Below are 27,181 nucleotides of genomic sequence, written 5' to 3'. Positions count from 1 at the left end.
GTTCATAAAGATAGCGGTGTAGATATTTCCATGTTTATACATATAGCGGTGAAGTTGTATGCATGTTTACACAGATACCGGTGTAGATATTTCCACGTTCATCTAGATGGCTGTGTAGATATATCCATGTTCATACAGATGGCGGTGAATATATTTCCATGTTCATACAGATAGCGGTGTAGATATCTCCATCTTAATACAGATGGCGGTGTAGATATTTATATGTTCATACAGATGGCGGTGCAGATATTTCCATGTTCATATGTATGGCGGTGAAGATATTTCAATGTTCATACAGATGGCGGTGTAGAAACTTCCATGTTCATACTGATAGCGGTGCTGATATTTCCATGTTTATACAGGTAGCGGTGTAGATATTTCCATGTTTATACAGATAGCAGTGTAGATATTTCCATGTTTATACACATAGCGGTGTAGATATTTCCATGTCTATACAGATAGCGGTGTGGATATTTCCATGTTTATGCAGATAGTGGTGTAGATATCTCCATCTTAATACAGATGGCGGTGAAGATATTTAAATGTTCATACAGATGGCGCTGCATATATTTCCATGTTCATACAGATGGCGGTGTAGATATTTCCATGTTCATACAGATAGCGGTGTAATTATTTCCATGTGTAAAGAGATAGCTGTGTAGATATTTCCATGTATAAGCAGATAGCTGTGTAGATATTTCCGTTTTCATGCAGATAGCGGTGTATATATTTCCCTGTTCAAACAGTTAGCGGTGTAGATATTTCCACGTTCATAAAGATAGCGGTGTAGATATTTCCATGTTTATACAGATAGCGGTGAAGATGTATGCATGTTTACACAGATAGCGGTGTAGATATTTCCATGTTCATCCAGATGGCTGTGTAGATATATCCATGTTCATACAGATAGAGGTGTAGATATTTCCATGTTCATACAGATAGTGGTGCAGATATTTCCATGTTCATCCAGATGGCTGTGTAGATATATCCATGTTCATACAGATGGCGGTGAAGATATTTCCATGTTCATACAGATAGCGGTGTAGATATTTCCATGTTCATACAGATAGCGGTGTAGATATTTCCATGTTCATACAGATACGGGTGTATGTATTTCCATGTTCATACAGATAGTGGTGTAGATATTTCTATTTTCATGCAGATAGCGGTGTATATATTTCCCTGTTCAAACAGTTAGCGGTGTAGATATTTCCATGTTCCTAAAGATAGCGGTGTAGATATTTCCATGTTTATACAGATAGCGGTGAAGATGTATGCATGTTTTCACAGATATCGGTGTAGATATTTCCATGTTCATCCACATGGCTGTGTAGATATATCCATGTTCATACAGATGGCGGTGAAGATATTTCCATGTTCATACAGATAGCGGTGTAGATATTTCCATGTTCATACAGATAGCGGTGTAGATATTTCCATGTTCATACAGATAGCGGTGTATGTATTTCCATGTTCATACAGATAGCGGTGTAGATATTTCCATGTTCATCCTGATGGCTGTGTAGATATTTCCATGTTCATACAGATAGCAGTGTAAATATTTCCATGTTCATACAGATAGCCGTGTAGATATTTCCATGTTCATCCAGATGGCTGTGTAGATATCTCCTTCATAATGCAGATGGCGGTGTAGATATTTATATGTTCATACAGATGGCGGTGCAGATATTTCCATGTTCATACAGATGGTGGTGTAGATATTTCCATGTTTATAGAGATAGCGGTGTAGTTATTTCCATGTGCAAAGAGATAGCTGTGTAGATATTTCCATGTATATGCAGATAGCTCTGTAGATATTTCCATTTTCATGCAGATAGCGGTGTACGTATTTCCATGTTCAAAGAGATAGCGGTGTAGATATTTCCATGTTCATCCAGATGGCTGTGTAGATATATCCATGTTCATACAGATAGCGGTGTGGATATTTCCATGTTTATACAGATAGAGGTGTAGATATTTCCATGTTCATCCAGACGGCTGTGTAGACATATCCATGTTCATACAGATGGCGGTGAAGATATTTCCATGTTCATACAGATGGCTGTGTAGATATATCCATGTTCATACAGATGACGGTGAAGATTTTTCCATGTTCATACAGATAGCGGTGCTGATATTTCCATGTTTATACAGGTCGCAGTGTAGATATTTCCATGTTTATGCAGATAGCGGTGTAGATATTTCCATGTTTATTCACATAGCGGTGTAGATATTTCCATGTTTATACAGATAGCGGTGTAGATATCTCCATCTTAATACAGATGGCGGTGTAGATATTTATATGTTCACACAGATGGCGGTGCAGATATTTCCATGTTCATACAGATGGCGGTGAAGATATTTCCATGTTCATACAGATAGCGGTGTAGATATTACCATGTTTATACACATAGCGGTGTAGATATTTCCATGTTTATACAGATAGCGGTGTAGATATCTCCATCTTAATACAGATGGCGGTGTAGATATTTCCATGTTCATACAGATAGCGGTGTAGTTATTTCCATGTGTAAAGAGATAGCTGTGTAGATATTCCCATGTATATGCAGATAGCTGTGTAGATATTTCCATTTTCAAGCAGATAGCAGTGTATATACTTCCCTGTTCAAACAGATAGCGGTGTAGATATTTCCATGTTCATACAGATAGTGGTGTAGATATTTCCATGTTCATACAGATAGCGGTGTATCTATTTCCATGTTCATACAGATAGCGGTGTGGATATTTCCATGTTCATAGAGATAGCGGTGTAGATATTTCCATGTTTATACGGGTAGCGGTGTAGATATTTCCATGTTTATACAGATAGCGGTGAAGATGTATGCATGTTTACACAGATAGCGGTGTAGATATTTCCATGCTCATCCAGATGGCTGTGTAGATATATCCATGTTCATACAGATAGAGGTGTAGATATTTCCATGTTCATACAGATAGCGGTGCAGATATTTCCATGTTCATCCAGATGGCTGTGTAGATATATCCATGTTCATAGAGATCGCGGTGAAGATATTTCCATGTTCATACTGATAGCGGTGTAGATATTTCCATGTTCATACAGATAGCGGTGTAGATATTTCCATGTTCATACAGATAGGGGTGTATGTATTTCCATGTTCATACAGATAGTAGTGTAGATATTTCTAGTTTCATGCAGATAGCGGTGTATATATTTCCCTGTTCAAACAGTTAGCGGTGTAGATATTTCCATGTTCCTAAACATAGCGGTGTAGATATTTCCATGTTTATACAGATAGCGGTGAAGATGTATGCATGTTTTCACAGATATCGGTGTAGATATTTCCATGTTCATCCACATGGCTGTGTAGATATATCCATGTTCATACAGATGGCGGTGAAGATATTTCCATGTTCATACAGATAGCGGTGTAGATATTTCCATGTTCATACAGATAGCTGTGTAGATATTTCCATGTTCATACAGATAGCGGTGTACATATTTCCATGTTCATACAGATAGCGGTGTAGATATTTCCATGTTCATCCAGATGGCTGTGTAGATATATCCATGTTCATACAGATGGCGGTGAAGATATTTCCATGTTCATACAAATGGCGTTGTAGATATTTCCATGTTCATACAGATAGCCGTGTAGATATTTCCATGTTCATACAGATAGCGGTGTAGATATTTCCGTGTTCATACAGATAGGGCTGTAGATATATCCATGTTCATACAGATGGCGGTGAAGATATTTCCATGTTCATACAGATAGCGGTGTAGATATTTCCATGTTTATACAGATAGCGGTGTAGATATCTCCTTCATAATACAGATGGCGGTGTAGATATTTAAATGTTCATACAGTTGGCGGTGCAGATATTTCCATGTTCATACAGATGGCGGTGTAGAAACTTCCATGTTCATACTGATAGCGGTGCTGATATTTCCATGTTTATACAGGTAGCGGTGTAGATATTTCCATGTTTATACAGATAGCAGTGTAGATATTTCCATGTTTATACACATAGCGGTGTAGATATTTCCATGTCTATACAGATAGCGGTGTGGATATTTCCATGTTTATGCAGATAGTGGTGTAGATATCTCCATCTTAATACAGATGGCGGTGAAGATATTTAAATGTTCATACAGATGGCGCTGCATATATTTCCATGTTCATACAGATGGCGGTGTAGATATTTCCATGTTCATACAGATAGCGGTGTAATTATTTCCATGTGTAAAGAGATAGCTGTGTAGATATTTCCATGTATAAGCAGATAGCTGTGTAGATATTTCCGTTTTCATGCAGATAGCGGTGTATATATTTCCCTGTTCAAACAGTTAGCGGTGTAGATATTTCCACGTTCATAAAGATAGCGGTGTAGATATTTCCATGTTTATACAGATAGCGGTGAAGATGTATGCATGTTTACACAGATAGCGGTGTAGATATTTCCATGTTCATCCAGATGGCTGTGTAGATATATCCATGTTCATACAGATAGAGGTGTAGATATTTCCATGTTCATACAGATAGTGGTGCAGATATTTCCATGTTCATCCAGATGGCTGTGTAGATATATCCATGTTCATACAGATGGCGGTGAAGATATTTCCATGTTCATACAGATAGCGGTGTAGATATTTCCATGTTCATACAGATAGCGGTGTAGATATTTCCATGTTCATACAGATACGGGTATATGTATTTCCATGTTCATACAGATAGTGGTGTAGATATTTCTATTTTCATGCAGATAGCGGTGTATATATTTCCCTGTTCAAACAGTTAGCGGTGTAGATATTTCCATGTTCCTAAAGATAGCGGTGTAGATATTTCCATGTTTATACAGATAGCGGTGAAGATGTATGCATGTTTTCACAGATATCGGTGTAGATATTTCCATGTTCATCCACATGGCTGTGTAGATATATCCATGTTCATACAGATGGCGGTGAAGATATTTCCATGTTCATACAGATAGCGGTGTAGATATTTCCATGTTCATACAGATAGCGGTGTAGATATTTCCATGTTCATACAGATAGCGGTGTATGTATTTCCATGTTCATACAGATAGCGGTGTAGATATTTCCATGTTCATCCTGATGGCTGTGTAGATATTTCCATGTTCATACAGATAGCAGTGTAAATATTTCCATGTTCATACAGATAGCCGTGTAGATATTTCCATGTTCATCCAGATGGCTGTGTAGATATCTCCTTCATAATGCAGATGGCGGTGTAGATATTTATATGTTCATACAGATGGCGGTGCAGATATTTCCATGTTCATACAGATGGTGGTGTAGATATTTCCATGTTTATAGAGATAGCGGTGTAGTTATTTCCATGTGCAAAGAGATAGCTGTGTAGATATTTCCATGTATATGCAGATAGCTCTGTAGATATTTCCATTTTCATGCAGATAGCGGTGTAGGTATTTCCATGTTCAAAGAGATAGCGGTGTAGATATTTCCATGTTCATCCAGATGGCTGTGTAGATATATCCATGTTCATACAGATAGCGGTGTGGATATTTCCATGTTTATACAGATAGAGGTGTAGATATTTCCATGTTCATCCAGACGGCTGTGTAGACATATCCATGTTCATACAGATGGCGGTGAAGATATTTCCATGTTCATACAGATGGCTGTGTAGATATATCCATGTTCATACAGATGACGGTGAAGATTTTTCCATGTTCATACAGATAGCGGTGCTGATATTTCCATGTTTATACAGGTCGCAGTGTAGATATTTCCATGTTTATGCAGATAGCGGTGTAGATATTTCCATGTTTATTCACATAGCGGTGTAGATATTTCCATGTTTATACAGATAGCGGTGTAGATATCTCCATCTTAATACAGATGGCGGTGTAGATATTTATATGTTCACACAGATGGCGGTGCAGATATTTCCATGTTCATACAGATGGCGGTGAAGATATTTCCATGTTCATACAGATAGCGGTGTAGATATTACCATGTTTATACACATAGCGGTGTAGATATTTCCATGTTTATACAGATAGCGGTGTAGATATCTCCATCTTAATACAGATGGCGGTGTAGATATTTCCATGTTCATACAGATAGCGGTGTAGTTATTTCCATGTGTAAAGAGATAGCTGTGTAGATATTCCCATGTATATGCAGATAGCTGTGTAGATATTTCCATTTTCAAGCAGATAGCAGTGTATATACTTCCCTGTTCAAACAGATAGCGGTGTAGATATTTCCATGTTCATACAGATAGTGGTGTAGATATTTCCATGTTCATACAGATAGCGGTGTATCTATTTCCATGTTCATACAGATAGCGGTGTGGATATTTCCATGTTCATAGAGATAGCGGTGTAGATATTTCCATGTTTATACGGGTAGCGGTGTAGATATTTCCATGTTTATACAGATAGCGGTGAAGATGTATGCATGTTTACACAGATAGCGGTGTAGATATTTCCATGCTCATCCAGATGGCTGTGTAGATATATCCATGTTCATACAGATAGAGGTGTAGATATTTCCATGTTCATACAGATAGCGGTGCAGATATTTCCATGTTCATCCAGATGGCTGTGTAGATATATCCATGTTCATAGAGATCGCGGTGAAGATATTTCCATGTTCATACTGATAGCGGTGTAGATATTTCCATGTTCATACAGATAGCGGTGTAGATATTTCCATGTTCATACAGATAGGGGTGTATGTATTTCCATGTTCATACAGATAGTAGTGTAGATATTTCTAGTTTCATGCAGATAGCGGTGTATATATTTCCCTGTTCAAACAGTTAGCGGTGTAGATATTTCCATGTTCCTAAACATAGCGGTGTAGATATTTCCATGTTTATACAGATAGCGGTGAAGATGTATGCATGTTTTCACAGATATCGGTGTAGATATTTCCATGTTCATCCACATGGCTGTGTAGATATATCCATGTTCATACAGATGGCGGTGAAGATATTTCCATGTTCATACAGATAGCGGTGTAGATATTTCCATGTTCATACAGATAGCTGTGTAGATATTTCCATGTTCATACAGATAGCGGTGTATGTATTTCCATGTTCATACAGATAGCGGTGTAGATATTTCCATGTTCATCCTGATGGCTGTGTAGATATTTCCATGTTCATACAGATAGCGGTGTACATATTTCCATGTTCATACAGATAGCGGTGTAGATATTTCCATGTTCATCCAGATGGCTGTGTAGATATATCCATGTTCATACAGATGGCGGTGAAGATATTTCCATGTTCATACAAATGGCGTTGTAGATATTTCCATGTTCATACAGATAGCGGTGTAGATATTTCCGTGTTCATACAGATAGGGCTGTAGATATATCCATGTTCATACAGATGGCGGTGAAGATATTTCCATGTTCATACAGATAGCGGTGTAGATATTTCCATGTTTATACAGATAGCGGTGTAGATATCTCCTTCATAATACAGATGGCGGTGTAGATATTTAAATGTTCATACAGTTGGCGGTGCAGATATTTCCATGTTCATACAGATGGCGGTGTAGATATTTCCGTGTTCATACAGATAGCGGTGTAGTTATTTCCATGTGTAAAGAGATAGCTGTGTAGATATTTCCATGTATAAGCAGATAGCTGTGTAGATATTTCCGTTTTCATGCAGATAGCGGTGTATATATTTCCCTGTTCAAACAGTTAGCGGTGTAGATATTTCCATGTTCATAAAGATAGCGGTGTAGATATTTCCATGTTTATACAGATAGCGGTGAAAATGTATGCATGTTTTCACAGATAGCGGTGTAGATATTTCCATGTTCTTACAGATGGCGGTGCAGATATTTCCATCCTTATACAGATAGCCGTGTAAATATTTCCATCTTTATACAGATGGCGGTGTAGATGTTTCCATCTTTATACAGATGGCGGTGAAGATATTCCCATGTTTATAGACATAACGGTGTAGTTATTTCAATGTTAATAGGCTTAGCGGTGTAGATATTTCCATGTTCATACAGATAGCGGTGTAGTTATTTCCATGTGTAAAGAGATAGCTGTGTAGATATTCCAATGTATATGCAGATAGCTGTGTAGATATATCCACTTTCAAGCAGATAGCGGTGTATATACTTCCCTGTTCAAATAGATAGCGGTGTAGATATGTCCATGTTCATACAGATAGTGGTGTAGATATTTCCATGTTCATACAGATAGCGGTGTAGCTCTTTCCATGTTCATACAGATATCGGTGTGGATATTTCCATGTTCATAGAGATAGCGGTGTAGATATTTCCATGTTTATACGGGTAGCGGTGTAGATATTTCCATGTTTATACAGATAGCGGTGAAGGTGTATGCATGTTTACACAGATAGCGGTGTAGATATTTTCATGTTCATCCAGATGGCTGTGTAGATATTTCCATGTTCATACAGATGTCGGTGAAGATATTTCCATATTCATACAGATAGCGGTGTAGATATATCCATGTTCATACAGATAGTGGTGTAGATATTTCCATGTTCATACAGATAGCGGTGCAGATATTTCCATGTTCATACAGATAGCGGTGCAGATATTTCCATGTTCATGCAGATAGCGGTGTAGATATTTCCATGTTCATACAGATAGCGGTGTATGTATTTCCATGTTCATACAGATAGTGGTGTAGATATTACCATTTTTATACACATAGCGGTGTAGATATTTCCATGTTTATACAGATAGCGGTGTAGATATATCCATGTTCATACAGATAGTGGTGTAGATATTTCCATGTTCATACAGATGGCGGTGAAGATATTTCCATATTCATACAGATAGCGGTGTAGATATATCCATGTTCATACAGATAGTGGTGTAGATATTTCCATGTTCATACAGATAGCGGTGCAGATATTTCCATGTTCATACAGATTGCGGTGTAGACATTTATATGTTCATTCAGATGGCGGTGCAGATATTTCCATGTTCATACAGATGGCGGTGTAGATATTTCCATGTTCATACAGATAGCGGTGTAGTTATTTCCATGTGTAAAGAGATAGCTGTGTAGATATTCCCACGTATATGCAGATAGCTGTGTAGATATTTCCATTTTCAAGCAGATAGCGGTGTATATACTTCCCTTTTCATACAGGTAGCGGTGTAGATATATCCATGTTCATACAGATAGTGGTGTAGATATTTCCATGTTCAGACAGATAGCGGTGCAGATATTTCCATGTTCATGCAGATAGCGGTGTAGATATTTCCATGTTCATACAGATAGTGGTGTATGTATTTCCATGTTCATACAGATAGTGGTGTAGATATTTCCATTTTCATGCAGATAGCGGTGTATATATTTCCCTGTTCAAACAGTTAGCGGTGTAGATATTTCCATGTTCATACAGATAGCGGTGTAGAAATTTCCACGTTCATCCAGATGGCTGTGTAGATATATCCATGTTCATACAGATGGCGGTGAAGATATTTCCATGTTCATACAGATAGCGGTGTAGCTATTTCTATGTTCATACAGATAGCGGTGTAGATATTTCCATGTTTATACAGATAGCGGTGAAGATGTATGCATGTTTACACAGAGAGCGGTGTAGATATTTCCATGTTCATACAGATGGCGGTGCAGATATTTCCATGTTCATACGGATGGCGGTGAAGATATTTCCATGTTCATACAGATGGCGGTGTAGAAACTTCCATGTTCATACTGATAGCGGTGCTGATATTTCCATGTTTATACAGGTAGCGGTGTAGATATTTCCATGTTTATACAGATAGCGGTGTAGATATTTCCATGTTTATACACATAGCGGTGTAGATATTTCCATGTTCATACAGATGGCTGTGTAGATATATCCATGTTCCCACAGATGGCGGTGAAGATATTTCCATGTTCATACAGATGGCGGTGTAGATATTTCCATGTTCATACAGATAGCGGGGCTGATATTTCCATGTTTATACATGTAGTTGTGTAGATATTTCCATGTTTATACAGATAGCGGTGTAGATATTTCCAAGTTTATACACATTGCGGTGTAGATATTTCCATGTTCATACAGATAGCGGTGTATGTATTTCCATGTTCATACAGATAGCTGTGTAGATATTTCCATTTTCATGCAGATAGCGGTGTATATATTTCCCTGTTCAAACAGTTAGCGGTGTAGATATTTCCATGTTCATAAAGATAGCGGTGTAGATATTTCCATGTTTATACAGATAGCGGTGAAGTTGTATGCATGTTTACACAGATACCGGTGTAGATATTTCCACGTTCATCCAGATGGCTGTGTAGATATATCCATGTTCATACAGATGGCGGTGAAGATATTTCCATGTTCATACAGATACCGGTGTAGATATCTCCATCTTAATACAGATGGCGGTGTAGAGATTTATATGTTCATACAGATAGCGGTGCAGATATTTCCATGTTCATACGGATGGCGGTGAAGATATTTCCGTGTTCATACAGATGGCGGTGTAGAAACTTCCATGTTCATACTGATAGCGGTGCTGATATTTCCATGGTTATATAGGTAGCGGTGTAGATATTTCCATGTTTATACAGATAGCAGTGTAGATATTTCCATGTTTATACACATAGCGGTGTAGATATTTCCATGTCTATACAGATAGCGGTGTGGATATTTCCATGTTTATGCAGATAGTGGTGTAGATATCTCCATCTTAATACAGATGGCGGTGCAGATATTTAAATGTTCATACAGATGGCGCTGCAGATATTTCCATGTTCATACAGATGGCGGTGTAGATATTTCCATGTTCATACAGATAGCGGTGTAGTTATTTCCATGTGTAGAGGGATAGCTGTGTAGATATTTCCATGTATAAGCAGATAGCTGTGTAGAAATTTCCGTTTTCATGCAGATAGCGGTGTATATATTTCCCTGTTCAAACAGTTAGCGGTGTAGATATTTCCATGTTCATAAAGATAGTGGTGTAGATATTTCCACGTTTATACAGATAGCGGTGAAGATGTATGCATGTTTACACAGATAGCGGTGTAGATATTTCCATGTTCATCCAGATGGCTGTGTAGATATATCCATGTTCATACAGATAGAGGTGTAGATATTTCCATGTTCATAAAGATAGCGGTGTAGATATTTCCATGTTTATACAGATAGCGGTGTCGATATTTCCATGTTCATACAGATAGCCGTGTAGATATTGCCATGTTCATACCGATAGCGGTGCTGATACTTCCATGTTTATACAGGTAGCGGTGTACATATTTCCGTGTTTATACAGATAGCGGTGTAGATATTTCCATGTCCATACAGATAGCGGTGTAGATATTTCCATGTTTATATAGATAGCGGTGTAGATATCTCCTTCTTAATACAGATGGCGGTGTAGATATTTCCATGTTCATACAGATGGCGGTGTAGATATTTCCATGTTTATAGAGATAGCGGTGTAGTTATTTCCATGTGCAAAGAGATAGCTGTGCAGATATTTCCATTTATATGCAGGTAGTTGTGTAGATATTTCCATTTTCATGCAGATAGCGGTGTAGATATGTCCATGTTCATACAGATAGCGGTGTAGATATTTCCATGTTTATACAGATAGCGGTGTACATATCTCCATCTTAATACAGATGGCGGTGTAGATATTCATATGTTCATACAGATGGCGGTGCAGATATTTCCATGTTCATACATATGGCGGTGAAGATATTTCCATGTTCATACAAATGGCGGTGTAGATATTTCCATGTTCATACAGATAGCGGGGCTGATATTTCCATGTTTATACATGTAGCGTTGTAGATATTTCCATGGTTATACAGATAGCGGTGTAGATATTTCCATGTTTATACACATAGCGGTGTAGATATTTCCATGTTCATACAGATAGCGGTGTATGTATTTGCATTTTCATACAGATAGCGGTGTAGATATTTCCATTTTCATGCAGAGAGCGGTGTATATATTTCCCTGTTCAAACAGTTAGCGGTGTAGATATTTCCATGTTCATACAGATAGTGGTGTAGATATTTCCATGTGCAAAGAGATAGCTGTGTAGATATTTCCATTTATATGCAGATATTTGTGTAGATATTTCCATTTTCATGCAGATAGCGGTGTAGATATTTCCATTTTCATACAGATAGCGGTGTAGATATTTCCATTTTGATACAGATAGCGGTGTATGTATTTCCATGTTCGTACAGATAGCGGTGTAGGTATTTCCATGTTCATCCACATGGCTGTGTAGATATTTCCATGTTCATACAGATAGCGGTGTAGATATTTCCATGTTCATTCAGATGGCTGTGTAGATATATCCATGTTCATACACATGGCGGTGAAGGCATTTCCATGTTCATACAGATAGCGGTGTAGATATTCCCATGTTCATACAGATAGCCGTGTAGATATTGCCATGTTCATACCGATAGCGGTGCTGATACTTCCATGTTTATACAGGTAGCGGTGTAGATATTTCCATGTTTATACACATAGCGGTGTAGATATTTCCATGTTTATACAGATAGCGGTGTAGATATTTCCATGTTTATACACATAGCGGTGTAGATATTTCCATGTTTATACAGATAGCGGTGTAGATATCTCCATCTTAATACAGATGGCGGTGTAGATATTTATATGTTCATACAGATGGCGGTGCAGATATTTCCATGTTCATACAGATGGCGGTGAAGATATTTCCATGTTCATACAGATGGCGGTGTAGATACTTCCATGTTCATACTGATAGCGGTGCTGATATTTCCATGTTTATACAGGTAGCGGTGTAGATATTTCCATGTTTATACAGATAGCGGTGTAGATATGTCCATGTTTATACAGATAGCGGCGTAGATATTTCCAGGTTTATACAGATAGCGGTGAAGATATCTCCATCTTAATACAGATGGCGGTGTAGATATTTATATGTGCATACAGATAGCGGTGCTGATATTTCCATGTATATACTGGTAGCCGTGTAGATATTTCCATGCTTATACAGATAGCGGTGTAGATTTTTCCAAGTTTATACAGATAGCGGTGTAGATATCTCCATGTTAATACAGATGGCTGTGTAGAAATTTATATGTTCATACAGATGGCGGTGCAGATATTTCCATGTTCATACAGATGTCGGTGTAGATATTTCCATGATTATAGAGATAGCAGTGTAGTTATTTCCATGTGTAAAGAGATAGCTGTGTAGATATTTCCATGTATATGCAGATATCTGTGTAGATATTTCCATTTTCATGCAGATAGCGGTGTAGATATTTCCATGTTCAAATAGATAGCAGTGTAGATATTTCCATGTTCAAATAGATAGCAGTGTAGATATTTCCATGTTCATACAGATAGCGGTGCAGATATTTCCATGTTTATACACATAGCAGTGAAGATGTATGCATGTTTACACAGATAGCGGTGTAGATATTTCCATGTTCATCCAGATGGCTGTGTAGACATATCCATTTTCATACAGATGGCGTTGAAGATATTTCCATGTTCATAGAGATAGCGGTGTAGATATTTCCATGTTCATACAGATAGCGGGTTAGATATTTCCATGTTCATACAGATGGCTGTGTAGATATATTCTTGTTCATACAGATGGCGGTGAAGAGATTTCCATGTTCATACAGATGGCGGTGTAGATATTTCCATGTTCCTACACATAGCGGTGTAGATATTTCCATGTTCATACCGATAGCGGTGTAGATATTTCCATGTTTATACAGGTAGCGATGTAGATATTTCCATGTTCATACAGATAGCGGTGTAGATATTTCCATGTTTATACAGACAGCAGTGTAGATATTTCCTTGTTTATACAGATAGCGGTGTAGATATCTCCTTCTTAATACAGACGGCGGTGTAGATGTTTATATGTTCATACAGATGGCGGTGCAGATATTTCCATGTTCATACAGATAGAGGTGTAGATATTTCCATGTGCATACAGATAGCGGTGTAGATATTTCCATGTTCATCCAAATGGCAGTGTAGATATATCCATGTTCATACAGATGGCGGTGAAGATATTTCCATGTTCATACACATAGCGGTGTAAATATTTCCATGTTCATACAGATAGCGGTGTAGATATTTCCATGTTCATACAGATATCGGTGTAGATATTTCCATGTATATACAGATAGCGGTGTAGATATCTCCTTCTTTATACAGATGGCGGTGTAGATATTTATATGTTCATACAGATGGCGGTGCAGATATTTCCATGTTCATACAGATGGCGGTGTAGATATTTCCATGTTAATAGAGATAGCGGTGTAGTTATTTCCATGTGTAAAGAAATAGCTTTGTAGATATTTCCATGTATATGGAGATAGCTATGTAGATATTTCCATTTTCATGCAGATAGCGGTGTAGATATTTCCATGTTCAAAGAGATAGCGGTGTAGATATTTCCATGTTCATACAGATAGCGGTGTAGATATTTCCATGTTTATACAGATAGCGGTGAAGATGTATGCATGTTTGCACAGATAGTGGTGTAGATATTTCCATGTTCATACAGATAGCGGTGTAAATATTTCCATGTTCATACAGATAGTGGTGTAGATATTTCCATGTTCATACAGATAGCGGTGTAGATATTTCCATGTTCATACAGATAGCGTTGTAGATACTTCCATGTTCATCCAGAAGGCTGTGTAAATATATCCATGTTCATAAGGATGGCGGTGAAGATATTTCCATGTTCATACAGATAGCGGTGTAAATATTTCCATGTTCATACAGATAGTGGTGTAGATATTTCCATGTTCATACAGATAGCGGTGTAGATATTTCCATGTTCATACAGATAGCAGTGTAGATATTTCCATGTTCATCCAGAAGGCTGTGTAAATATATCCATGTTCATAAGGATGGCGGTGAAGATATTTCCATGTTCATACAGATAGCGGTGTAGATATTTCCATGTTCATACAGATAGCGGTGTAGATATTTCTATGTTCGTACAGATAGCGGTGTAGATATTTCCATGTTGATACAGATAGCGGTGTAGCTATTTCCATGTTCATACAGATAGCGGTGCAGATATTTCCATGTTCATACAGATGGCGGTGTAGATATTTCCATGTTTATAGAGATAGCGGTGTAGTTATTTCCATGTGTAAAGAAATAGCTTTGTAGATATTTCCATGCATATGCAGATAGCTGTGCAGATATTTCCATTTTCATGCAGATAGCGGTGTAGGTATTTCCATGTTCAAACAGATAGCGGTGTAGATATTTCCATGTTCATACAGATAGCAGTGTAGATATTTCCATGTTTAAACAGATAGTGGTGAAGATGTATACATATTTACACAGATAGCGGAGTAGATATTTCCATGTTCATACAGATAGCGGTGTAGATATTTCCATGTTCATCCAGATGGCTGTGTAGATATATCCATGTTCATACAGATGGCGGTGAAGACATTTCCATGTTCACACAGATAGCGGTGTAGATATTTCCATGTTTATACAGATAGCGGTGTAGATATCTCCATCTTAATACAGATGGCGGTGTAAATATTTATATGTTCATACAGATGGCAGTGCAGATATTTCCATGTTCATACAGATAGCGGTGTAGCTCTTTCCATGTTCATACAGATAGCGGTGTGGTTATTTCCATGTGTAAAGAAATAGCTTTGTAGATATTTCCATGTATATGCAGATAGGTGTGTTGATATTTCCATTTTCATGCAGATAGCGGAGCAGATATTTCCATGTTCAAACAGATAGCGGTGTAGATATTTCCATGTTCATACAGATAGCGGTGTAGATATTTCCATGTTTATACAGATAGCGGTGAAGGTGTATGCATGTTTACACAGTTAGCGGTGTAGATATTTCCATGTTCATACAGATAGCGGTGTAGATATTTCCATGTTCATCCAGATGGCTGTGTAGACATATCCATGTTCAGAAAGATGGCGCTGAAGATATTTCCATGTTCATACAGGTAGCGGTGTAGATATTTCCATGTTCATACAGATGGCGGTGAAGATATTTCCATGTTCATACAGAGAGCGGTGTAGATATTTCCATGTTCATACAGATAGCGGTGTAGATGTTTCCATGTTTATACAGATAGCGGTGAAGATGTATGCATGTTTACACAGATAGCGGTGTAGATATTTCCATGTTCATCCAGATGGCTGTGTAGATATTTCCATGTTTATACAGATAGCGGGGAAGATGTATGCATGTTTACACAGATAGCGGTGTAGATATTTCCATGTTCATCCAGATGGCGGTGAAGATATTTCCATGTTCATACAGATAGCGGTGTAGATATTTCCATGTTCATACAGAAAGCGGTGTAGATATTTCCATGTTCATACAGATAGCGGTGTATATATTTCCATGTTCATACAGATAGCAGTGTAGATATTTCCATTTTCAAGCAGATAGCTCTGTAGATATTTCCATGTTCAAACAGATAGCGGTGTAGATATTTCCATGTCCATACAGATAGCGGTGAAGATATTTCCATGTTTTTACAGATAGCGGTGAAGATGTATGCATGTTTACACAGATAGCGGTGTAGATATTTCCATGTTCATACAGACGGCTGTGTAGACATATCCATGTTCATAGAGATGGCGGTGAAGATATTTCCATGTTCATACTGATAGCGGTGTAGATATTTCAATGTTTATACAGATAGCGGTGTAGACATCTCCTTCTTAATACAGATGGCGGTGTAGATATTTCCATGTTCATACAGATGGCGGTGTAGATATTTCCATGTTTATAGAGATAGCGGTGTAGTTATTTCCATGTGCAAAGAGATAGCTGTGTAGATATTTCCATTTATATGCAGATAGTTGTGTAGATATTTCCATTTTCATGGAGATAGCGGTGTAGATATTTCCATGTTCAAACAGATAGCGTTGTAGATATTTCCATGTTCATACAGATAGCGGTTTAGATATTTCCATGTTTATACAGATAGCGGTGAAGATGTATGCATGTTTACACAGATAGCGGTGTAGATATTTCCATGTTCATCCAGACGGCTGTGTAGACATATCCATGTTCATACAGATGGTGGTGAAGATATTTCCATGTTCATACAGATGGCTGTGTAGATATATCCATGTACATACAGATGGTGGTGACGATATTTCCATGTTCATACAGACGGTGGTGTAGATATTTCCATGTTCATACAGATAGCGGTGCTGATATTTCCATGTTTATACAGGTAGCGGTGTAGATATTTCCATGTTTATACAGATAGCGGTGTAGATATTTCCATGTTTATACAGATAGCGGTGTAGATATTTCCATGTTTATACAGATAGCGGTGTAGATATCTCCATCTTAATACAGATGGCGGTGTAGATATTTATAAGTTCATACAGTTGGCGGTGCAGATATTTCCATGTTCATACGTATCGCGGTGAAGATACTTCCATGTTCCTACAGATGGCGGTGCAGAAACTTCCATGTTCATACTGATAGCGGTGCTGATATTTCCATGTTTATACAGGTAGCGGTGTAGATATTTCCATGTTTATACAGATAGCGGTGTAGATATTTACATGTTTATACACATAGCGGTGTAGATATTTCCATGTTTATACAGATAGCGGTGTAGATATTTCCATATTTATGCAGATAGTTGTGTAGATATCTCCATCTCAATACAGATGGCGGTGTAGATATTTAAATGTTCATACAGGTGGCTGTGTAGACATATCCATGTTCATACAGATGGCGGTGAAGATATTTCCATGTTCATACAGATAGCGGTGTAGATATTTCCAACTTCATAGAGATAGCGGTGTAGATATTTCCATGTTCATACAGATGGCTTTGTAGATATATCCATGTTCCTACAGATGGCGGTGAAGATATTTCCATGTTCATCCAGATGGCTGTGTAGATATTTCCATGTTCATACAGATAGCGGTGCTGATATTTCCATGTTTATACAGGTAGCAGTGTAGATATTTCCATGTTTATACAGATAGCGGTGTAGATATTTCCATGTTTATACAGATAGCGGTGAAGATGTATGCATGTTTACACAGTTAGCGGTGTAGATATTTCCATGTTCATACAGATAGAGGTGTAGATATTTCCATGTTCATCCAGATGGCTGTGTAGACATATCCATGTTCAGAAAGATAGCGTTGAAGATATTTCCATGTTCATACAGGTAGCGGTGTAGATATTTCCATGTTCATACAGATAGCGGGGTAGATATTTCCATGTTCATACAGATGGCTGTGTAGATATATCCATGTTCATACAGATGGCGGTGAAGATATTTCCATGTTCATACAGATAGCGGTGCATATATTTCCATGTTCAAACAGATAGCCGTGTAGATATTGCCATGTTTATACCGATAGCGGTGCTGATACTTCCATGTTTATACAGGTAGCGGTGTACATATTTCCGTGTTTATACAGATAGCGGTGTAGATATTTCCATGTTCATACAGATAGCGGTGTAGATATTTCCATATTTATACAGATAGCGGTGTAGATATCTCCTTCTTAATACAGATGGTGGTGTAGATATTTCCATGTTCATACAGATGGCGGTGTAGATATTTCCATGTTTATAGAGATAGCGGTGTAGTTATTTCCATGTGCAAAGAGATAGCTGTGTAGATATTTCCATTTATATACAGATAGTTGTGTAGATATTTCCATTTTCATGCAGATAGCAGTGTAGATATTTCCATGTTCAAACAGATAGCGGTGTAGATATTTCCATGTTCATACAGATAGCGGTGTAGATATTTCCATGTTTATACAGATAGCGGTGAAGATATATGCATGATTACACAGATAGCGGTGTAGATATTTCCATGTTCATCCAGACGGCTGTGTAGACATATCCATGTTCATACAGATGGTGGTGAAGATATTTCCATGTTCATACAGATGGCTGTGTAGATATATCCATGTTCATACAGATGGCGGTGACGGTATTTGCATGTTCATACAGACGGTGGTGTAGGTATTTCCATGTTCATACAGATAGCGGTGCTGATATTTCCATGTTTATACAGGTAGCGGTGTTGATATTTCCATGTTTATACAGATAGCGGTGTAGATATTTCCATGTTTATACAGATAGCGGTGTAGATATTTCCATGTTCATACAAATAGCGGTGTAGATATCTCCATCTTAATACAGATGGCGGTGTAGATATTTATAAGTTCATACAGTTGGCGGTGCAGATATTTCCATGTTCATACGTATCGCGGTGAAGATACTTCCATGTTCATACAGATGGCGGTGTAGAAACTTCCATGTTCATACTGATAGCGGTGCTGATATTTCCATGTTTATACAGGTAGCGGTGTAGATATTTCCATGTTTATACAGATAGCGGTGTAGGTATTTACATGTTTATACACATAGCGGTGTAGATATTTCCATGTTTATACAGATAGCGGTGTAGATATTTCCATGTTTATGCAGATAGTTGTGTAGATATCTCCATCTTAATACAGATGGCGGTGTAGATATTTAAATGTTCATAGAGATGGCTGTGTAGACATATCCATGTTCATACAGATGGCGGTGAAGATATTTCCATGTTCATACAGATAGCGGTGTAGATATTTCCATGTTCATACAGATAGCGGTGTAGATATTTCCATGTTCATACAGATGGCTTTGTAGATATATCCATGTTCCTACAGATGGCGGTGAAGATATTTCCATGTTCATCCAGATGGCTGTGTAGATATTTCCATGTTAATACAGATAGCGGTACTGATATTTCCATGTTTATACAGATAGCGGTGAAGATGTATGCATGTTTACACAGTGAGCGGTGTAGATATTTCCATGTTCATGCAGATAGTGGTGTAGATATTTCCATGTTCATCCAGATGGCTGTGTAGACATATCCATGTTCAGAAAGATGGCGTTGAAGATATTTCCATGTTCATACAGGTAGCTGTGTAGATATTTCAATGTTCATACAGATAGCGGGTTAGATATTTCCATGTTCATCCAGATGGCTGTGTAGATATATCCATGTTCATACAGATGGCGGTGAAGATATTTCCATGTTCATACAGATAGCGGTGCATATATTTCCATGTTCATACAGATAGCCGTGTAGATATTGCCATGTTTATACCGATAGCGGTGCTGATACTTCCATGTTTATACAGGTAGCGGTGTACATATTTCCATGTTTATACAGATAGCGGTGAAGATGTATGCATGTTTACACAGATAGCGGTTTAGATATTTCCATGTTCATACAGATAGCGGTGTAGATATTTCCATGTTCATCCATATGGCTGTGTAGATATATCCATGTTCATACAGATGGCGGTGAAGATATTTCCATGTTCATACAGAGAGCGGTGTAGATATTTCCATGTTCATACAGATAGCGGTGTAGATATTTCCATGTTTGTACAGATAGCGGTGTAGATACCTCCATCTTAATACAGATGGCGGTGTAGATATTTATATGTTCATACAGATGGCTGTGCAGATATTTCCATGTTCATACAGACGGCGGTGTAGATATTTCCATGTTCATACAGATAGTGGTGTAGTTATTTCCATGTGTAAAGAGATAGCTGTGTAGATATTTCCATGTATATGCAGATAGCTGTGTAGATATTTCCATTTTCATGCAGATAGCGGTGTATATATTTCCCTGTTCAAACAGTTAGCGGTGTAGATATTTCCATGTTCAGAAAGATAGCGGTGTAGATATTTCCATGTTTATACAGATAGCGGTGAAGATGTATGCATGTTTACACAGATAGCGGTGTAGATATTTCCATGTTCATCCAGATGGCTGTGTAGATATTTCCATGTTTATACAGATAGCGGTGAAGATGTATGCATGTTTACACAGATAGCGGTGTAGATATTTCCATGTTCATCCAGATGGCGGTGAAGATATTTCCATGTTCATACAGATAGCGGTGTAGATATTTCCATGTTCATACAGAAAGCGGTGTAGATATTTCCATGTTCATACCGATAGCGGTGTATATATTTCCATGTTCATACAGAGAGCAGTGTAGATATTTCCATTTTCAAGCAGATAGCGCTGTATATATTTCCATGTTCAAACAGATAGCGGTGTAGATATTTCCATGTTTATACAGATAGCGGTGTAAATGTATGCATGTTTACACAGATAGCGGTGTAGATATTTCCATGTTCATCCAGATGGCTTTGTAGATATATCCATGTTCATAGAGATGGCGGTGAAGATATTTCCATGTTCATACAGATAGCGGTGTAGATATTTCCATGTTCATACAGATAGCGGTGTAGATATTTCCATGTTCATACAGATAGCGGTGTAGATATTTCCATGTTCATACAGATAGCGGTGTAGATATTTCCATGTTCACCCAGATGGCTGTGTAGATATTTCCATGTTCATACAGATAGCGGTGTAGATATTTCCATGTTCATAGAGATAGCGGTGTAGATATTTCCATGTTCATCCAGATGGCTGTGTAGATATATCCATGTTCATACAGATGGCTGTGAAGATATTTCCATGTTCATACAGATAGCAGTGTAGATATTTCCATGTTCATACAGATAGCCGTGTAGATATTGCCATGTTCATACCGATAGCGGTGCTGATACTTCCATGTTTATACAGGTAGCGGTGTACATATTTCCGTGTTTATACAGATAGCGGTGTAGATATTTCCATGTTTATGCAGATAGCGGTGTAGATATCTCCTTCTTAATACAGATGGCGGTGTAGATATTTCCATGTTCATACAGATGGCGGTGTAGATATTTCCATGTTTATAGAGATAGAGGTGTAGTTATTTCCATGTGCAAAGAGATAGCTGTGTAGATATTTCCATTTATATGCAGATAGTTGGGTAGATATTTCCATTTTCATGCAGATAGCGGTGTAGATATTTCCATGTTCAAACAGATAGCGGTGTAGATATTTCCATGTCCATACAGATAGCGGTGTAGATATTTCCATGTTTATACAGATAGCGGTGAAGATGTATGCATGTTTACACAGATAGCGGTGTAGATATTTCCATGTTCATACAGACGGCTGTGTAGACATACCCATGTTCATACAGATGGCGGTGAAGATATTTCCATGTTCATACCGATGGCTGTGTAGATATATCCATGTTCATACAGATGGCGGTGAAGATATTTCCATGTTCATACAGACGGCGGTGTAGATATTTCCATGTTCATACTGATAGCGGTGCTGATATTTCCATGTTTATACAGGTAGCGGTGTAGATATTTCAATGTTTATACAGATAGCGGTGTATATATTTCCATGTTCATCCAGATGGCTGTGTAGATATATCCATGTTCATACAGATGGCGGTGAAGACATTTCCATGTTCATACAGATAGCGGTGTAGATATTTCCATGTTCATACAGATAACCGTGTAGATATTGCCATGTTCATACCGATAGCGGTGCTGATACTTCCATGTTTATACAGGTAGCGGTGTAGGTATTTCCATGTTTATACACATAGCGGTTTAGATATTTCCATGTTTATACAGATAGCGGTGTAGATATCTCCATCTTAATACAGATGGCGGTGTAGATATTTATATGTTCATACAGATGGCGGTGCAGATATTTCCATGTTCATACGGATGGCGGTGAAGATATTTCCATGTTCATACAGATGGCGGTGTAGAAACTTCCATGTTCATACTGATAGCGGTGCTGACATTTCCATGTTTATACTGGTAGCGTTGTAGATATTTCCATGTTTATACAGATAGCAGTGTAGATATTTCCATGTTCATACAGATAGCGGTGTAGATATTTCCATGTTCATACAGATAGCGGTGTAGATATTTCCATGTTCATCCAGATGGCTGTGTAGATATATCTATGTTCATACAGATGGCTGTGAAGATATTTCCATGTTAATACAGATAGCAGTGTAGATATTTCCATGTTCATACAGATAGCCGTGTAGATATTGCCATGTTCATACCGATAGCGGTGCTGATACTTCCATGTTTATACAGGTAGCGGTGTACATATTTCCGTGTTTATACAGATAGCGGTGTAGATATTTCCGTGTTCATACAGATAGCGGTGTAGATATTTCCATGTTTATGCAGATAGCGGTGTAGATATCTCCTTCTTAATACAGATGGCGGTGTAGATATTTCCATGTTCATACAGATGGCGGTGTAGATATTTCCATGTTTATAGAGATAGAGGTGTAGTTATTTCCATGTGCAAAGAGATAGCTGTGTAGATATTTCCATTTATATGCAGATAGTTGGGTAGATATTTCCATTTTCATGCAGATAGCAGTGTAGATATTTCCATGTTCAAACAGATAGCGGTGTAGATATTTCCATGTCCATACAGATAGCGGTGTAGATATTTCCATGTTTATACAGATAGCGGTGAAGATGTATGCATGTTTACACAGATAGCGGTGTAGATATTTCCATGTTCATAAAGACGGCTGTGTAGACATATCCATGTTCATACAGATGGCGGTGAAGATATTTCCATGTTCCTACAGATGGCTGTGTAGATATATCCATGTTCATACAGATGGCGGTGAAGATATTTCCATGTTCATACAGACGGCGGTGTAGATATTTCCATGTTCATACTGATAGCGGTGCTGATATTTCCATGTTTATACAGGTAGCGGTGTAGATATTTCAATGTTTATACAGAGAGCGGTGTATATATTTCCATGTTCATCCAGATGGCTGTGTAGATATATCCATGTTCATACAGATGGCGGTGAAGATATTTCCATGTTCATACAGATAGCGGTGTAGATATTTCCATGTTCATACAGATAACCGTGTAGATATTGCCATGTTCATACCGATAGCGGTGCTGATACTTCCATGTTTATACAGGTAGCGGTGTAGATATTTCCATGTTTATACACATAGCGGTTTAGATATTTCCATGTTTATACAGATAACGGTGTAGATATCTCCATCTTAATACAGATGGCGGTGTAGATATTTATATGTTCATACAGATGGCGGTGCAGATATTTCCATGTTCATACAGATGGCGGTGTAGGTATTTCCATGTTCATACTGATAGCGGTGCTGATATTTCCATGTTTATACAGGTAGCGGTGTAGATATTTCAATGTTTATACAGATAGCGGTGTATATATTTCCATGTTCATCCAGATGGCTGTGTAGATATATCCATGTTCATACAGATGGCGGTGAAGACATTTCCATGTTCATACAGATAGCGGTGTAGATATTTCCATGTTTATGCAGATAGCGGTGTAGATATCTCCTTCTTAATACAGATGGCGGTGTAGATATTTCCATGTTCATACAGATGGCGGTGTAGATATTTCCATGTTTATAGAGATAGAGGTGTAGTTATTTCCATGTGCAAAGAGATAGCTGTGTAGATATTTCCATTTATATGCAGATAGTTGGGTAGATATTTCCATTTTCATGCAGATAGCGGTGTAGATATTTCCATGTTCAAACAGATAGCGGTGTAGATATTTCCATGTCCATACAGATAGCGGTGTAGATATTTCCATGTTTATACAGATAGCGGTGAAGATGTATGCATGTTTACACAGATAGCGGTGTAGATATTTCCATGTTCATACAGACGGCTGTGTAGACATATCCATGTTCATACAGATGGCGGTGAAGATATTTCCATGTTCATACAGATGGCTGTGTAGATATATCCATGTTCATACAGATGGCGGTGAAGATATTTCCATGTTCATACAGACGGCGGTGTAGATATTTCCATGTTCATACTGATATCGGTGCTGATATTTCCATGTTTATACAGGTAGCGGTGTAGATATTTCAATGTTTATACAGATAGCGGTGTATATATTTCCATGTTCATCCAGATGGCTGTGTAGATATATCCATGTTCATACAGATGGCGGTGAAGACATTTCCATGTTCATACAGATAGCGGTGTAGATATTTCCATGTTCATACAGATAACCGTGTAGATATTGCCATGTTCATACCGATAGCGGTGCTGATACTTCCATGTTTATACAGGTAGCGGTGTAGATATTTCCATGTTTATACACATAGCAGTTTAGATATTTCCATGTTTATACAGATAGCGGTGTAGATATCTCCATCTTAATACAGATGGCGGTGTAGATATTTATATGTTCATACAGATGGCGGTGCAGATATTTCCATGTTCATACAGATGGCGGTGTAGATATTTCCATGTTCATACTGATAGCGGTGCTGATATTTCCATGTTTATTCAGGTAGCGGTGTAGATATTTCAATGTTTATACAGATAGCGGTGTATATATTTCCATGTTCATCCAGATGGCTGTGTAGATATATCCATGTTCATACAGATGGCGGTGAAGACATTTCCAAGTTCATACAGATAGCGGTGTAGATATTTCCATGTTCATACAGATAACCGTGTAGATATTGCCATGTTCATACCGATAGCGGTGCTGATACTTCCATGTTTATACAGGTAGCGGTGTAGATATTTCCATGTTTATACACATAGCGGTTTAGATATTTCCATGTTTATACTGATAGCGGTGTAGATATCTCCATCTTAATACAGATGGCGGTGTAGATATTTATATGTTCATACAGATGGCGGTGCAGATATTTCCATGTTGATACAGATGGCGGTGTAGAAACTTCCATGTTCATACTGATAGCTCTGCTGACATTTCCATGTTTATACTGGTAGCGTTGTAGATATTTCCATGTTTATACAGATAGCAGTGTAGATATTTCCATGTTTATACACATAGCGGTGTAGATATTTCCATGTTTATACAGATAGAGGTGTAGATATTTCCATGTTTATGCAGATAGTGGTGTAGATATCTCCATCTTAATACAGATGGCGGTTTAGATATTTAAATGTTCATACAGATGGCGGTGCAGATATTTGCATGTTCATACAGATGGCGGTGTAGATATTTCCATGTTCATACAGATGGCTGTGTAGATATATCTATGTTCTTACAGATGGCGGAGAAGATATTTCCATGTTCATACAGATAGCGGTGAAGATATTTCCATGTTCATACAGATAGCGGTGTAGATATTTCCATGTTCATACAGATAGCGGTGTAGATATTTCCATGTTCATACAGATAGCGGTGTAGATATTTCCATGTTCATCCAGATGGCTGTGTAGATATATCCATGTTCATAGAGATGGCGGTGAAGATATTTCCATGTTCATACAGATAGCGGTGCAGATATTTCCATGTTCATACAGATAGCTGTGTAGATATTGCCATGTTTATACCGATAACGGTGCTGATACTTCCATGTTTATACAGGTAGCAGTGTAGACATTTCGATGTTTATACAGATAGTGGTGTAGATATTTCCATGTTTATACAGATAGCGGTGTAGATATTTCCACGTTTATGCAGATAGCGGTGAAGATATCTCCATCTTAATACAGATGGTGGTGTAGATATTTATATGTTCATTCAGATGGCGGTGCAGATATTTCCATGTTCATACATATGGCGGTGTAGATATTTCCATGTTCATACAGATAGCGGTGTAGTTATTTCCATGTGTAAAGAGATAGCTGTGTAGATATTCCCATGTATATGCAGATAGCTGTGTAGATATTTCCATTTTCAAGCAGATAGCGGTGTATATACTTCCCTGTTCAAACAGATAGCGGTGTAGATATTTCCATGTTCATACAGATAGTGGTGTAGATATTTCCATGTTCATACAGATAGCGGTGTATCTATTTCCATGTTCATACAGATAGCGGTGTGGATATTTCCATGTTCATAGACATAGCGGTGTAGATATTTCCATGTTTATACAGGTAGCGGTGTAGATATTTCCATGTTTATACAGATAGCGGTGAAGATGTATGCATGTTTACACAGATAGCGGTGTAGATATTTTCATGTTCATCCAGATGGCTGTGTAGATATATCCATGTTCATACAGATAGAGGTGTAGATATTTCCATGTTCATACAGATAGCGGTGCAGATATTTCCATGTTCATCCAGATGGCTGTGTAGATATATCCATGTTCATACAGATGGCGGTGAAGATATTTCCATGTTCATACAGATAGCGGTGTAGATATTTCCATGTTCATACAGATAGCGGTGTAGATATTTCCATGTTCATACAGGTACGGGTGTATGTATTTCCATGTTCATACAGACA

This window comes from Gorilla gorilla, chromosome 4 (assembly GCF_029281585.2).
Source record: "Gorilla gorilla gorilla isolate KB3781 chromosome 4, NHGRI_mGorGor1-v2.1_pri, whole genome shotgun sequence".
Lineage (NCBI taxonomy): Eukaryota > Metazoa > Chordata > Mammalia > Primates > Hominidae > Gorilla > Gorilla gorilla.
This window is presented reverse-complemented; position numbering follows the sequence as displayed.